Source organism: Ursus americanus, chromosome 5, assembly GCF_024610735.1.
Source record: "Ursus americanus isolate L20-20 chromosome 5, mUrsAme1.1.p, whole genome shotgun sequence".
Taxonomy (NCBI): domain Eukaryota; kingdom Metazoa; phylum Chordata; class Mammalia; order Carnivora; family Ursidae; genus Ursus; species Ursus americanus.
The window spans coordinates 24,673,759-24,691,374 of NC_142131.1; the positions used below are offsets into that span (position 1 = coordinate 24,673,759).

General features: G+C 39.7%; 1 protein-coding gene across 3 annotated transcripts in view; it reads right to left on the reverse strand.

Annotated features, from left to right (window-relative positions):
* Positions 1 to 17,616, reverse strand: part of XRCC4 (X-ray repair cross complementing 4) — a 270,649-nt gene that overhangs the window by 30,855 nt on the left and 222,178 nt on the right. Inside the window, exon 9 of one of the 3 annotated variants that reach the window (XM_087862011.1) lies at positions 1,763 to 14,471. The exons of the other annotated variants lie outside the window; for them this stretch is intronic. The gene's annotated coding sequence lies outside the window, so the exon portion shown is untranslated. Of the gene's footprint in view, positions 1 to 1,762; positions 14,472 to 17,616 lie in introns of those variants that run through there. 3 annotated transcript variants of the gene reach the window in all.

Genomic DNA, 17,616 nt, shown 5'->3' on the forward strand with positions numbered 1-17,616 from the left:
GACTTCAAGCTCTATTACAAAGCCGTAATCATCAAGACAGTGTGGTACTGGCATAAAAACAGACACATAGATCAATGGAACAGAATAGAGACCCCCAAAATGGACCCTTAACTCTATGGTCAACTAATTTTTGACGAAGTAGGAAAAAACATCCAATGGAAAAAAGAGAGTCTCTTCAATAAATGGTGCTGGGAAAACTGGACAACCACATGCAGAAGAATGAAACTGGAACATTCTCTTACACTATACACAATGATAAACTCAAAATGGATAAAAGACCTCAATGTGAGACAGGAATCTATCAAAATCCTAGAGGAGAACATAGGCAGTAACCTCTTCAACACTGGCCACAGCAACTCCTTTCAAGACACGTCTCTAAAGGCAAAGGAAACGAGATTGGGCTTTTTCCGAAATGATGTCAACACTTCATTTTGCTGCATGAAGGAGCTAGATAATACATGTATTCTTCAATTCAACTCCTTTAGACAATATGTGGTGACTTCCTCAGATGAAGACAGGGGTTTGCTCATTTTCATTTCTATTTCCACCTCAACATTTGTTATATTACTTTTAGCTTTACTATTGGTTACTTTTAGGCAATAAAACTAAATTCTCATTTCTTTTTCCCATTTTGACAGTATTTCTTGATCTTGACCATTCCCTAAAAGAAGAGATAGTCTTCTATTTCTTTCCATCTTTCCTCCCAGAAAACTTTTGTTCCATCTTTTGTTAGCTTTGCTTTGACAAGTAATCCAAGTAGTTAATATTTCTGTTCTCTGCTGCAAATACAAATAAATCTTCCACGTTATGTCATTAGGTTGTGTCTTAAGTAGAAAACCAACAAAGTGATTTGCCAGTATTATGCTTTAAAACAAAAATAGATATACACCATGCCAATTGATCCACTAGGCTTCTAGTACCTTTTCCATGAGCCCTTGTATAGGAATCTAGGCCACCCAAAGTATATTGTTTGTAGCATGAAGGTCCATGGATTCCTTAAAATCATAGCATTTAGTTTTCATGACAATTTGATCAAGATTTTGTAGTACAACCTTTCCCCTGGAATTTCTATTACTTTCTACTCCCACCCCTTTTGTTACTTACCCTTTAGTTATTTTCCACACTCTAAGCCATGTTAGCTATTCGGTAAGCCGCAGACTGTCCCTGAAGCCTAACCCTGGGGCTTACTGTCCCATTCTCTTCAGGACTGGTTGCTCCTAGGCCTGTGGCTACCTGGAACATCCCTTTATTCCTTTCCTGGGTCAAGCCACTGTTCCCACCTGCCTTGGTTACTGATCTTTTCTGCTGAAGACACTCAAGTAACTTCAAAGAGATGACACATAGGTGATAAATGTACTTAGGGCTTGTATCTTTGAAACTGTATTTATAGAGAATTCTAGATAAAAAGTTTTACTTCAGAACTTTAAAGGTTATCGGTCTGAATCTTTCTCCTTTGTGAATTGTGACTTTTTTCTTCCTAGAGGCTTGCAAGATTTTCTTTTTAATTACATTGTTCTGAAATTTCACCCCAGTGTGTCTAGCTGGGGGGGGGTCTGTTTCCATTCATTGGGCTAGACATTCAATGAGCCATTTCAAACCAGAGTCTTATCGTTCTGTAGCTCTAGCATGTATCTTTTTTATGATTTGATTGAATAATTTAAACATTTCTTTGCCTCCTTCTCTCTAAGGTTTTTATTTGCTGAATATAGGCCCTCCCCATTTGTTCTTCATATTTTTCATCTTCTGCTTTTTACTTAATGTGTTTTTTTTTTAAAGATTTTATTTATTTATTCGACAGAGATAGAGACAGCCAGCGAGAGAGGGAACACAAGCAGGGGGAGTGGGAGAGGAAGAAGCAGGCTCATAGCGGAGGAGCCTGATGTGGGGCCCGATCCCATAACATGGGGATCACGCCCTGAGCCGAAGGCAGATGCTTAACCGCTGTGCCACCCAGGCGCCCCTACTTAATATTTTGAAAGATTTCTTTGATTTTATGTTTTCTAGTATCTCTACTAAATTTCTTTATTTTGAGAAATTATATTTTAAATCTCTAAGAGTGCTTTCTCATTCTCTCCTTCTATTTCATGTTTTGTAGATGTAGTATTCTCTCCGATCTTTTGAAAAATATTTCTAAGGATGATTTTTTAAGTTCTCTTTGTTCCCTAAATCATTTCAGCTTCCTCCGAGGTTGTTTTTCTGTTTTTTAGAATTGGACTTCTCTTTTTATACTGCTAGTTCTCCTCACGTTCTAGTGACTTCTCTCTCTGTTAAGAAAGAGGTCTGGGTAGATGGAGTAGATGTTTCTGCTTTTATAGTGGCCTGAGACTGTTCTTCTAGCCGGTCTCTCCCCTTCTTCTGAAATTTTTCTCTGGGTTGGGCCAGGCAGTGTCAAGCAGTAAACTACGAGGACCAACGGGAGTGGGAGCTGACTGTCAGGCTGAGTGCCTGGACAATGCTCAAATGGTAACGGCTTCCCTCTCAGCCATCAACAAATTTAGAAATGTCATCTTCTCCCAGTATACCTAATTTCTTTAGAAAGGAGTCATCATATATTTTGCCTGGGGATAAAATGCGAGCTGCCTGCTTACATATGTTAGAGATAGGGTGCTGACTGGAAGAATTCTGGACATATTCAGACTTTTGAGTAATCTCTCTGTGTTTAGCTCCATCTTTCACTCTCTCCCTCTGTTGTGTCTACTGATACTGCACCCAAGCCATCTCAGGGGTTCCACAGGGCAGATAAGCTTTCTTCCTCTACAGAGCTGTCAGAGGGTATTCTAGGCTTACGATTTCTCTGCCCTCTTTTCTGTCTAATGGCTCCCATCTACCTTTTTGGATTCCAGGAATTTATTAAATGGTTCAACCTTTAGTGACACACACTTCCCATTCTTGCTTGTCTGTTGTGCCAGGCAGTTGCCTTTTTGCTTTTAGTCATTACTCAATGTTTCCCTGCTCTGCTCTCCACCACAGAGCAGTGACTAGTCCCTGTAAATGACATTTACATGCCAACTGGCTTCCATGGAGTTTCTGCCAGTGGGAAGCACTGGTAGGATACTGGAGACAGAGAAAAACGAAGAAGACAATATATTTCTCCCTTCTCTTTCTGCCCTGGGCAGCATCTCTAGAAATGTTGCATTTCTTCTTTCTTGTCCAACACCAGTAGCCCCTTTCTGCATGTTTTCAGCTCCTGCCATGCAGGCCAGGCTTCCTAGGCTCCGGCAATAATAATTTCTTCCTTGAGCCCCCCAGCCCTAGTGGTGGCAGTAGTGCCAAATTCATCTGGCATTTTAGATGTACCCATGCTTTCATAAATAGGTGCCCATATTCAGTTCTCTCTATTCAACTACTTGGTTCAATTTTCCTGACTAAACTTGAGAGATACAGATAAATAGGGAGATTCTATCCTACATTGCTATACTTTTAATTCAATAAGGCCTTGGAAGAAATGAGAGTCCAATGCACGTGTTTAGTCTGCCATCTTGAATTGGAAAATATATACATTTTGAGACTTTTGATGCATATTGCCAAACTGCCTACTAGAATGTTTGTATCAAATTACATTTCCACTAACACTGTGATGGTATCGATAGCCTGTCACCCTCAAAACACAAGGGATCGATGCTTCTTTTTAATCACTTCATCCAATCTTTGTATGGGGATCTAATGAAAACTTCAAGTTTTCCTGGCTCAGAAGATTTCATATTTGTGTTGTTCTAACAGCTGGAAATGATCTATGAGGAGATAGAGCCAATAGCACTTGCCTAACATTTGATTCAAGATGGTTGGCCAAGTTACTAAGGAGCCCAGAATCCCAACAGTATGAAAAAGACACAGAGAGCAGCTTTTCCAGTGTCTGCTTCTGATATCTAAAAGGAAGGAATTATTCTGGCTCTCCAGAAAAGTAAAATTCCCCAAGATAAATAAAATCATTGCTGAGATCCAAATTATTAAAGCATGACTCAAAGAAGAGAGTGTCTCACAAAAGACTGAGTTAAAATCAACTCCTAACATCTCTGCTTCCTAGCTTAAAATTTCAGTGGAAAAAGTTGCTACCTGTCTCCACGAGGATCTCACTGAGATTTCCAACTAGAGAACTAAACACAGAATAGGAGTACTGGAAATAAAGAACCTGTGATTTCACCTTAGGAAGTAGTGGCATAGTTGCATCTCTCACTGAAATCATGTGGAAATATTAATCTGGAATCTTGATTAGCCACATCTGGCCATGACTCAGTCCACTTTATGGTGGCTTTGCCCAATACTTATTTTCCCTGCAATTTTGCTCTCCATACTCACCACCTTATCAACTGCTAGTAGTCATCCCAATCACTCCAGACCTCTCTGTGCCTCCCATGTGCCTTCCACTTGCACAGAGAGTATATTGAGATATGCTTTTACACCAATTAATTGCGCTCTAAAGCAAATCATTTATGCTCTTTGGCCTCAGTTTTTTTTTTTTATCTATCAAATGAGCCTAAATGATCCTGGAACTTCCACCCAGCTCCAAGCAGGAGTTATGATGGCTGGGAAATATATGTCTATAGTAAAGCCATTTAGCTACGGCCGTTATATTCACAAACAGCCTCAAATCTGGCCATCTGATCTTGTCTTCCAGAAAGGTTATTTTATTTTTTATGTGTTTAAAGCATGATTTTATGTATTTAAAATGTGCTACACTTTTTTTTTTTTTTCTACTCTGTTCTGGCATTTCTCTTCTTTTCCTTCTTGTTTTAATATTCCAGGAGTCTCAAAAAGTGGAAGTGTCTCAGTTCTCTCCTGACATCTGAGAGGGCCAGGCCCTATTATTCAGTGAGTCTATTCACATCTCTCTCACTCTCCCTATGGTCCATGAACAGGTTATTGTGAGATGGAGAAGAGATTTGGTTTTATGAAGTGATGAATTGGTGTTCTGACTAAACCCAAATGTTTTGGTGACTGTTGGGGTGGAACCCAATAATTCTGCCAAGTTGGGATTAGCACCAATGCTACTTCCCCCTTGGTGGAGATTCAGCTCAAAATTACGGTTAAAGAGAGATGAAGGAAATCCAGCATGCAAGAGTGGACTTCAATTATAATAACCACCCAAAGTTTTTTTCAAAGCTTCAAAGAAAGAAAAATGAAAACCTCATCACACACATTAACGCACCATTTGTAATTTGCCTAATGGATATCTTTGTTGAAAACGACTTCTAATGAGATGGCTGAAAAGCTAAAGTGGTCAACAGATCGGGCCAAATCAGGCACAAAAAAACGTCCCTAGGGCTTTTTAAATTTCATTTCACCACAATCTTCCATATACATTGTTTCTTACCAGTCTTCTCAGTCACAACTTGTTCCTTTGAACCCTAAGAATCAAGGTAAGGCTCAAAAATCTTTTTACAAAATAATCATTTATCATTCTAGTCTCAAAAGTTGTGAAATGTAGTAAGTACCTATTTTACTTCATATCTGAGGAATTTAAATTTAATCTAGTTACTCCTTATTGAAGAAGGGGCATCAGAGAATTTAGTCTGACTAACACTGTGTCTGTTGTCCTTTTGTTTGTGCATAGGTTAAGTTTTGGATGTCAGTTTGCTTCTTCAGTTCATGAGAGTATTCCTAGAGGAAATAACTAGCAGGGGTCAACAATGTATGGTACAGGGTTCCAGAAAACTGAGTCCATCTTGCTCTATGCTAACTACTTGAGTCAAGTATACAAACTAATTTGTCCACACATGATACCACTTCAAAATGAAATTTGTTCCTCTCTTAGCATTCCTTATTGCTCGGCAAATAGCAATTCTAACCGAACCCAGTTCTTTGGTAATGGCTGAGGCAAAAGATAACAGTGTTATCTTTATGTATTTCCAAGATTAAGTTTTGCAATCTATTCTCAGCCCAAGTAAATACACGAGTATGTCTTCTCTATATTACAGGTGATGTCAAAAAAAAGTATGTTTCATGGGTAACAAATGTCATCTCTGTTTTATCAAAACTATTTCTCTGGAAAGTAAGGAGTATGTTTTGAGTCTTCTATGCGTATCTGGAAATTTAGAGTCTCAAAGAAAAAACAAAAAGAAAAAAAATGAAAAACTTCATTAAATGAGATCATTAAATGATATCCACCAACAGGGAGATATGAAGAAAATCAAGTCCACTTTTTTTATAAGTTTATCAAGGTTCACGATTGAAATGAGCCCCTAACCAGGCAAAGGGCTGGTCTTCAGTACAAGGAGGGGCCTTTTGTCTGGCCGTAGCCTTCGACACTGGTGGGGAACATATGAAACTGAGTAATTTAAGAAATCCGGTGGGGGGGGGAGATCCTTCCGGAAAGCACTTTTACACTGTGGATTACGCTGTGGCTACTGCCTCTGTACAGTATCTGCCTTATCTGGTACTTAGACAAGAAGTGCATGAGAGCAGGTCTCATTCGTAAGGAAGCTGACTTCCAAAGAGAGGTTAAGTGGCTAGCTTGAGAGAAGAGAGTTAGGCAGTGGGAGATCCAGGATCGGAACGTCAAAGTTAGTGACTCCAGCCCACTTTATCCCGCTGTGCCACTATCTCCACTCTGCTGAAAAAAAAAGTGTTGCTGGAATGATCTATCAATGGAACAGACATTTGTGCTATTTGCAGTCATTTGGGGAAATGTTTCTAGTTAACAGTAAGAAACATTTGTGTCTCCTGTTTCGGAGGTCATCAAGAATGGGGTAGGTATAGGATTCATTCTTTTTGGCAGCCATGCCCTGGAGGAAAAGGGAGAGCCAGAATTATCTCACAGACAAATAGAAAGGAACAGCAAGTTTTACACCCACTGGCTTTAAAACGACAGCCAGTTCCCCTTGTGACGTCTGCCTCAAGCTGAGTAATGCACTGGAGAGCTGTTTTGCCAGCCTCTCAGAATGTAATCTTTAACCCCTTTTATTTTGGACCCGGTGATACTGTGGCATCGGAAAAATGATACACTGCCAGGTTAAAAATAACATTTAAACTGCTTTTATTCTTCTTCACATTCAAAGATGCAGAAGCCAATGCTACTGGTAACTCTGTATGATAGCATGTGGTGGGAAGGGTCACGTCAGAACGCTGGGACTCACGCATGCCTACTCACTTCTCTATGGCCAGAACATTACCCTCTTCTTCAGAATGTTGGGTGATGACTAGCTTTTCCACCTTCATAAAATACTTGGTGCTCACAGGTTAATATTCTATGTCTCCCAATAATCTATTTGCTGTGTGATAGGGCAGGATCTCACAAACTTCACTCCTGAATAACTCACATGGTTTCTACTGTACTATGAAACCACCAATATCTTTATAATATTTTTCTTTAAATTGACTCACTCTATTATTTTAAAAGATTATATCACTACTGTAGATGGATAAAGAATATATTATTGGCCATAAATAGATGGTAGCTATAAAATACATATACAATCAATACAAAACAGTGCTTTAAAGTTTATGTAAATATTGATACGTTGTGCTAAAGGCTCTGAATGTGAGGCCTAGATACTCTCTCTGTTAAAAAATAAATAAAAACCAGAGGGAGGACAGAGGACAGTGTAAGAAGAGTCAAATACATGCAGACACTAAATTAAGATTTCCTCTTTTGTGTGATCAGAAAGATTTAAAGAAAAGTGATAAAAAAAATCAACTTTTCATTATGGGAATCAGAGTAATGATTTGGGTCATTGTGCCATCCTGTGTGCTCTCTCACTGCAGGAAATATTTCAGTGAAGAGTTTTTGGTAAAACATGCCAAATTTGAAAGGGCATTTTTTTTTTTTTTTCCTAACTGAACTCTAACTGAACTCTAAGCCCAGCAAAGAGCCCAATGCGGGGCTTGAACTCACAATCCTGAGATCAAGACCCGAGCTGCAATCAAGAATCAGATGCTTAACCGACTAGGCCACCCAGGTGCCCCTGAAAGAGAGTTTCTGTTGCTCACTTAGACCCTAGGGAGAAAGAGAACTGAGGCAAGAGTGGGTGTTGCTTTTTCTTCACAGTCAATTCCATTCAACACAAAATATGAATTACATGCTCAGCTGTTTCAAGCAATTTATTATTTTACTGGTGAGGAGAGACAGACATTTGAAACAAATAACGACAAAACAAATTAACACTCTCCAGAGGGCACACTAAATAGCAAGGCAGATAAGAGCACACCAAGGGCCTTTGGGTTCCTCTGCATGAATAAAGCACAAATGACCTCCTTATAGATGGACAACTTCGCAACGGGCCACATCTGCTTGGAAGCACCCCGTGCGGCTCAAGGCACGGTGAGCAGAGGCAAGAAAAAGAAAAATGGGATTTCTGGTCCTACTTTCCTGCCCCAGGGGCACTATCAGTGTTCAAAGGAGGGAGAGAAGCCCTACTCAGACTCCTAAAGAATTAGACCTTAGATACTCTATTTCATTTTCCATGATCTGATGGTGTTTGTGTGTCAAGTATGGACTAAGGAGGGTGTTAGCACAAAAGTATCCTGCAGATATAGAGAATAAAACAAGTTTGTTTGTTGAAACATATGGCAAGTGTTTTAAAGAACAGATTTTTTAACTCAAATAATTATCGAAATATTAAAGAAAATGTTTTGCCTCTTCTTTAAATCATCATCCAGTGGCTTTATACGTGTTTTCTAAAAGCAAATAACAGTGGCAAATGTGAAATCTCTTTCAAGTATGAAGACTGCATCATGCTAGACATTATACTTTCAATGTCTACAGATTGAGAAAATACATAATGATCAAAGGCTTGTATTAATTCAGTGAAGCAAGTAAGTGAATTTATATTTTATTCATCACCTCATCTAAAGACATTTAAAAAATAGTACTGTGTGTGTGTATGACATATTATTTATTTAGTCTACCCATACTGAATGTGCATATGGATTTACAGACCCCTCACAATAAATTCTGCTACCCCCTGGGGGTCCAAGACCTACTGGTTGGTAACCACGGAGTAGGACAGGCTTATGATTGATGACAGTGAGGAGGGCCCGGGGCACATCTGTGGGTCCTCCACTGCTTTTATCATCATGACCCTCACACTTTCTTCCTGAAACTCTGCACTTCTCTTTGTTTACTGAAAATATTTTCTGTATAAACTTCAACAAGTTGGTTATGATTTTCCACAGTGGGAACATTTTTTTTCATTGTAAAAAATGAATTTGTGCTTTAATTGGAGACCTTCACAACTGGGAGAAAAGTCATTACAAATTCCAGAGGCACCAGGTCTTCTGCTAATTTTACTAATATGTTAGTCCTGAAGTTAGGTGGTGAACACATGCTTGTTTGCTGTGTGACTCTTCATACCTTTGTGACATCCATATTTAATAATAAATGAAAGCACAAGAATTTCCTGCACAGTTAGAGCTCTTTTCCTTGACACCGTTATCACAACAAGCCAACAAAATCTACCGATATTCTAACTTGCTGTACAAAGCATAGTGAAGTAACACTGTAAACTTACTTTCTGAGTGTTTTCTAGAATTTGAACGCTTTTGTCCTAGCACATTTTATCAGGACTTGTGATTCAAAATATGCTTGTGACTTTTGCCCAGATGAGCATTCTTTCTTTTGGGTCTGCCTTTTGCGTGACCCTAAGGACCTCTGTGACTTTCTTACAAGCAGTGTCTTCAGCGGGTCACGTGTATGTTCCTGCTGTCATCCCCTCTCTCCTGCATCAGCAGATCTTCCTCTTACTACGGCACAAGTTACAGTAAACTTGTCTATGTTTGCTGTCTACGGGTACTAATAATGTCCTAGCCAGGTCCAACCCACTTCACTCCAACTTCTGTCCCTGTGATACCACAGAAAGTGCCCTTGTCATTGTCACAAACCACTTCCACATCGGCCAAAAGGTCACTTTTTGGTTCCCAGCTCACTTGCTCTCTCAGATCATCTGACATGTTGACACTTGAAATAGTTTAAGTTTGTTTCCATTATACTCATGTATTTACTCATTCAGGAAGACCCAAAGAATAGAACAGTAAAAAAGACTGGGTTCTTGTGTTTATGAATGACTGTGACAGAGACAGAGAAGCAAATATGCAGTTGCAAACGCCATGTACACTAGGTGTGCTAATGCTGTGGTGGGGAAAACAGGGTGTAAACACAGGACCTATGAGGAATGCCTAATCAGGGTTCAGAAGGTCAGGGAAAGTTTTCTGAGGAAGTGACATTTAACCCAAGACTTGGAAGATGAGTAGGAATTAGTCAAAGAATGGAGTAAGTATAGTGAGTATAGTCACAAGATGGAAGAGTTAATAACAACTATGATAAGGTTGGTGCTTTTCACCGATGTGGAAAGCACCCAAGTAGGAATGAGATGTGGTTAAAGGTAGAAGCGAGATTACAAGTTTAGTTGGAGCTTACTGATATGTTAAAAGCAGAGACATACTTGGACAGGCAGTGGGGGCCCTGAAAAGGAGTGGCTCTCCTCTTTCTCTCTCAGAGATAAGGAATGAAAAAATAGTGAGGACTTCTCTCTTCCTAAGAGCTTTTTCAGGAAGCATGTCTAAGTGACCCACAACACAATATGTGGAGTGTGGGGCCAACATGCTTCCAGCATGGAATCCACCTTTCTTCTAAGCAGGAGGACACTTCCCACTACAGACAGACAGAAGCCACAGCTCCAGATCCACGGCTCTGAGAACTAGGGTATCAGGGAATCTCTAACAAGAATCAGACATGTAGTGACAAAGGACACATGACCTCATTGCCAAGTTTTTGGCAATGTGCTTTAAGAGGCCTCTGGGTCATAAAGGGTAAGGAGTTTAGGGGAAGCAGAAGTAGCCCTGAAACAACTAAAACCTGAGTTGGGGGTTCTTGTCCTTTCACAGGATCCTGACAGGGTCCTGGCAATATATCCGGGTTTGGGATCAGCAAATCAGGCCAAGTTGGAATGAGGACAGATGAAATGTAAGAGAAGAAAAAGATCAGTTTTTTAAATCTCAGCTTTGTTGGCTTGTGCACTTTATTTTGTATTTTAATGGTGCACATCATTTTCAGTGGAGGTCTCGTTTCTTACAAGATCATTGCTTTTGCAATCTTATGTGGAGCAATATGTTAAAAAACAATACACACACACACACACACAATGAGGAAGTGTATTTCCTTTTAAGAAATCATTTAAATTGTCAGATGTTTGTTTTATGCCAATAGTTTCCCAACACCCTTGAGATACTGTGCCTCTCTGTGCTGTTAGCAGGACAAAAATCAAAGAATTCAAATATTGTGGTCCAAGAGAACCATTTTTCTGTTTTCAAACTGAGTTTTCCAGTTAATATTCCCATTACTTATCTATTGAGGGCTATGTCTCTCTCCATGCCGATACTTCATATGCCAACACAACCTGCCGCATGGAAAGGCTATCGGTACACTATGAATGCAGCGTATTTTACCTCAGGAAGTCATTTGGGAATTCCCAGAAAATCATCTTCAGGATAGGTTAAAGGCTGAAATTTCTTCTGCAAATGAGTCCATTTGTTCTACGATTAGAACTATGGCAGGAGCAACAAGGCCGAGAGCTTGAGGATGACCTGAATTTCTGTCAGCAGAGCATGGTCAACTCCACCACAGCGCCTTGCACAAGGGTGGCCACCTCCCTTCTGCTCTATTAGTCATCATTAGCCACACCAGGGAGTGGTTTAACTCAGTTTACAAAAAAGCAATTGTTCTGCTACTCTCAGGGGACTTTCATCACGGCACCAGCTCTGTTGCATCGGGCATCATACTGCGCCCATCTCTCCTTCCCAGTGGTTTTGGCTGCCTGGAAGTGGCCGCGGATTAGCAGGAAGAATGCTGCCCCTTTAATGCAGCTCTTCTTGGGGACCAGGCACTGTGCTAAGTGCCGTTTCACACGAGCTCATTTATCTTCAGAACCACCTGTGATGTGAGAGTCTTGGCTGCATTTTAGAAATGACAAAACTGAAGTTCGGGGAGAGGAAGACATTTCCCAAAGGTCACCCAGAACGGGGGTTTGAACTCAACTGTTCGACTCCTGAATCTATTCTCTTAATCTGAATCTTAAAGCTGAAATCTCTCAGTCACTGGACCAATGGCTTGCAGATTTTGTTCCCAAAGGATGAGGGGGACAAGAACTCTCGGATCCTACCCCAACTCTTCTTTTGTTGCTTTATTACTACGGTTCAGTGTAGAGCTCGTTGAAATAAGAAACCGCAGCCATGTTTTAAGAACAGTTTGAAGTTCTTGCATTTGCTCTGCTCTCTCAGTAAACCAGCTCTTTACCGGACATGGAATCCAACTGCCTGTTTTGTAGGCTGTAGTGACTGACTGAAAGAAAAGCCTGACTGGCCTCAAGTCTAAAATCTCGTGTCGGTAATTCTGGGTTAGATCAATGAAGGCCTGTCAAAGGGATCATATAACAAGACAAAGGGCAGCCAGTACAAGTGCACTGTCCTCCATCTTTGGCATCAATTTATTGGCCACCTTGTCACGCAGGAACGTCCCAGGAAAAGAGACATGGGCAGGTACGTTTTGTTAGTGGGAAGCTTAGAAACAGTTATCACAGTGGGGACCTAGTGAAGAGATCATGAGAGATCAAGTGGGACAGATGGAGAAAAAGCAAATGAAGCAGAAATTTGAAAACAGAGAGAGAGCGAGCGCTCCTATTTGTTGAATATTTAAGGGGCAACTAATCAGACTGAATTTATTACAGGCCACTCTAAGAAACCACATGCTGAGACTGGCTACAGTTTTTCCTAATGACAGTTTTACAGTTAAAAAAGTACCACTGTCTTCATTCTAGAGACAGCTATCATTTCACAATTCAGAGAAAAGGTTGTAAGAATTTATTATATGGCATGGAAACTTTTGGAATCAAAGCATTATTATTATCTAATAGATAGAGGAAGCCCAGATTATAGAGGAGGAATGTGTATTAGCCACAAACACTCAGCATATCGTCTGCAAAGGGTTTCCTGCACTGGACTGCACTTCAAAGTTTTTGGACACCAAACGGCAAAAGCAGAGGAATCTGCCATTTTGATGCTGCAGATAGCCTTTCTATTCTGGGAAAAACAACCCAATATGCCTGTCAGTTATGAATAATAAAGAGGGTAAATATCTGTTCTTGAAGCTAAAATAATAACCTGGATTCAGACCTTTAAGCCCAGAGGATGGGTCTTCCATTTAGGCGCATAAATCAGATTTGATTTCACAGAGTTCTCTCTCTGCAGATAGTTTTTGGGGTGGAGGAGAGCAGAGTCCAGGGCAGAAACTCGTTTTTGCCATTATGTGGATTTATGCTGCTTTACGACAGCATATTATTGTTTGTTGTTAGGAAGACCCTCTCAGAGCACACAGGCCTATGGTGTGTGCATGTGTGTATACAACAAATGCACATGTTGGGGAACCTGGGTGGCTCAGTCAGTTGAGCTCCGATTCTTGATTTCGGTGCAGGTCATGATCTCCGGGGTCGTAGGATCCGATCTGTGTGGGGCTCTGTGCACAGCAGGGAATCGGCTTCAGATTCTCTCCCTCTCCCTCTGCCCCTCCCCTTGTTCATGCTCACTCTTTCTCTCTCTCTCAAATAAATAAAATTTTAAAAAAATAAACGCATGTGTTTGTTATTGTCCCCATACGTCAAGATCTTAGTATCAAAGAATCTGAAGGCTACAGGAAGGTTGGGTATGTTTGAACTGGACATTTTATAAAAGGTTCTTGATTGGGCTTGGTGCAGCTTAAAATGGACTATAGATGCCTCATACTTACTGTAATAAATGGCCCAATAGCCCTAGTTTGGGAGAAATATATTGATATTGAACCATCTGTCAGCTTAAGGATACAGGTTAAGGCTGACTCAAAGGGAGAGTGTCAGGCTTTCCTTGGAGAATTTACAGAATCATTCTGAAAAGAGATCCTGGAATATGCAATGGCCCAGGAGGCAAAATTTAGGATAAGGAGAGGAGGAACGTTTTCCTTTGAGCCTCATGATGGTTGGGCTTGGAGGTGACACACAGTAGAGGAGAATCCCATTGAGGGGTGTGCATATGTGTGTGCTAGATGCTATTTTTTGATAAGCTGGTTCTTGCAGTATGATCACATGTTACTGGTGACTCCCTATGGGTCTGGCCGCAGTAGATTAAATTAGAATTAAATCAGTTAGTGTGGTACACTTTCTTTGTATTATTCCCAGCCTTTCAGGTTTTCAAGTAATTGGTGTGAACAAAATGACAACTGCCGAATGACCACCAAATTTAGCAATATGGAAGTTACTAGAGAGCTTGATAAGGTCTTACTTAAAGTAAATAAGCTTGATCTGCTGTGCTGCGGGAATCAAAGAAGTCTTGCTGCCCCATTTTGGGATGAAGCAGTATAGCAGGGAGGCAGTACGGTGGGGTAGCAGCAGTTTAAGGAAACTTAATCTTATTCTCAGGAGGTAAAGGAATGAGCAGTGGCCCACAGAAGGAGCAAAGACCTAAGCTCTGGGCCAGATGGTTGGCTGAAATGATAAACGACGACCAGGATGCACCTGCAGAGAGAACAACCCAACGGTCACGTAAGGTGAAGGCTCAGGTCTTTATTTTGGATATTTAAAAACATGGAGGCACAAATATCTCTTCAAAACAATGATTTCATTTCCTTTGGATATATACCCAGAAGTGAGATTGCTGGACCACATGGTAGTCCTATTTATAATTTTCTGAGGATCCTCCACAGTTTTCCATAATGGCTAAACCAATGTACATTCTCACCAACGATGCACAAAAGTTTCCTTTGCTCCACATCCTCATCAACACCTGTTATCTCTTGACTTTTTGATGACAGCCATCTATAAGGTATGAGGTGATAGCTCGTTGTGGTTTTGATTTTTATTCCCCTGAAGATCAGTGATATTGACCATCTTTTCATATCCCTTTTGAGCATCTGCATGTTTTCTTTGAAAATGTGTCTATTAGGTCCTTTTCCCATTTTAAAAAATTGGGTTATTTGTTGTTTAAGTAAATACAAATTCCTTAGATATTTTGGAATTTAATTCGTGATTAGATATATATTTGAAAATATCTTCTCCAATTTCACAGGTTGCCTTTGCATTTCGTTGACGGTTTCCTTAGCTGTGTAAATACTTGTTAATTTGACTTAGTCCCATTTGTTATTTTTGCTTTTGTTGCTCATGCTGTGTCAGTTCCAAAAAATCATTTCTAAGACCAATGTCAAGGAACTTACCCCTTATGTTTTCTTCTAGGAGTTTTATGGTTTTAGGGCTTACATTTAAGTTTTTAAGTCATTTTGAGTTGATTTTTATGTACGGTGTAAGATAAAGGGTCCTATTTCATTCTTTTGCATGTGGCAAACCAGTTTTCCCAAGACGATTTACTGAAGAGACTATCTTTCTCTAATGAGTATTCTTGGTGTCTTTGTCGAAAATTAGTCCATTGCAGCATTATTATTCACAGCAGCTAAGATACAGAAATAAACTAATTGTCTGCCAACAGATGAATAAAGAAAAGAAAAGAAAAGAAAAGAAAAGAAAAGAAAAGAAAAGAAAAGAAAAGAAGGAAATCCTGTCATTTGCAAGAATATGGATGAAACTGGAGGACCTTATGATAAGTAAAAGAAGCCAGACATAGAAAGATAAATATCGTGTGATGTCAATTAAATGTTTAATCTTTAAAAAAAAAAGTCAAACTTATAGATAGTAACATAGAGTGGAACAATGGTAATCAGAGGCAGCGGAATGGAAGAAAAGGGAAGATATTGATCAAAGGATACAAACTTTCAGTTTTAAGATAAGTTCTAGAGAGACCTAATGCACAGTATGGTGAGTATAGTTGTCAGTGATGTTGTATACTTGAAATTTGCTAAGAGAGTAACCTCGAATGTTCTTACCATACACACACACAAAATGGTAAGGGAGGTGATAAATAAGTTCACTAGTTTGGCTGTGGTAATCATTTCACAATGATACATATATATCAAAATATTATATTGTACACCTTAAATATATACACATTTTATTTGTCAAAAATAAATAAAACTCAGAAAAAATAGTAAAGTTAATGATCTCATTTTTAGCCTTACATAGTTTTAGATATATGATTTGTACAAAGAAAAGTAAAACATGAACACTACACATTTTGAGAGTCTGATATAATTTAGACCAATCTCTCAAGTTAGATTCTGTTAAGGGTTTGTTCTACTAACATGTCAGTGAGCCCATCAACAAAATTTCCCATGCCTTATTGCTCTTGTAGTTACCATGACAAAAATTTAATCCATTTACTCAGAAAAATCTATTAACAATCTACTGTATAGACAGCACCACTCTAGGCAAAGAAGGTAATAGGGGAGTAAAAAATAGACTAAGTCCCTCTTCTAATAGTATTGGCAATCTAGTGAGAAAAGACAGTCAACAAACAAATGAACGCATTATATAATATGTCAAGTTCTGATAAGTGCTATGGAAAATAATGAATCAGAGCAAGAGAAACAAGAGTGTGGCAGATAGAGAGGGAAAGGTGCTATTTTACATAGGATGGTCAGGGAAGACCTCCCTGATAACATGGAACCTGAGTAGAAACATGAAAGTAAGGGAGTGACTATGTAGTTACCTGAAGGGACAAGCATTACAGCCAGAGGAACAGCATTTTCAAGCACAGTGATAACATGACTGTGGCTGGAACAGAGAGAGGGAAAAAGAGGGCAGGGTAGGAGGTAAAGCCAGGGAGACAGAGTTGGTTGGGGGCAAATCGTTAGAACCTTGTAAGAGATAGTAAAGATCTTGGCTTTTACTTGGGTGTGCAGGATGGCACAGAAGAGTTTTGAGCAGAGAAGGAACACGACCTGATTTTTTAAAAAATATTTTATTTATTTATTTGAGAGAAAGGGTGTGCATGTAAGCGGGGAAAAGGGCAGAATGAGAGGGAGAGAGAGGATCTCAAGCAGATTCCATGCTGAGCACAGACGAGGGGCTCAATCCCACGACTCTGAGATGATGATCTGAACTGAAATCAAGAGTTGGACGCCCAATCGACTGAACCACCCAGATGCCCCGATCTGATATTTTAAATGGTTACTGGCTGCTATGGGAAGAAACTGAAGGGAGACTAGTCAGGAGGGACATACATACTGCCAATAACCCAGGTAAAAGAGGATGTTGTCTTATTCTAGCTCTGAAGTTGGTAAAAAAGAAAAAAAAAAGAAAAAAAAATCAGATTCTGGGTGTCTGTTGCTCAGAAATTGAATGTGGGATGTGAGAGAAATAGATGAATCAAGGATGTCTCCAAAAGAGTTTTTGCCTGGGCACCTGGTTGGATAGAGTCGTTAGTTATGAAACAGAAAAAGCTGGTAAAGAAATATGTTTGAGGAGAAAATACAGAATTTAACGTTAGATTTACCAGTTCTATTGTACATCAAGAAGAGAGGCCAAGAGGTAGTTGGCAATTTTCATCGTGTAAAGTTACTTAAAGCCATGACTAGATGAGACCACTTAGCCAACAATGTGAAGAGAAGCGGTCTGAGTACTGAACCCTTTAAAAAGATTGGGAAAATTAGAAGGAAGCAAAAAAGGAGTAAAGAAGGAATAGCCAGTGGAATAGGAAGAGAACCAAGAGAGAACAATGAAGCAGAGACCAAGTGTTCTAAGTTATCAGTTTCTCCGTGTGACTGAGATGAGG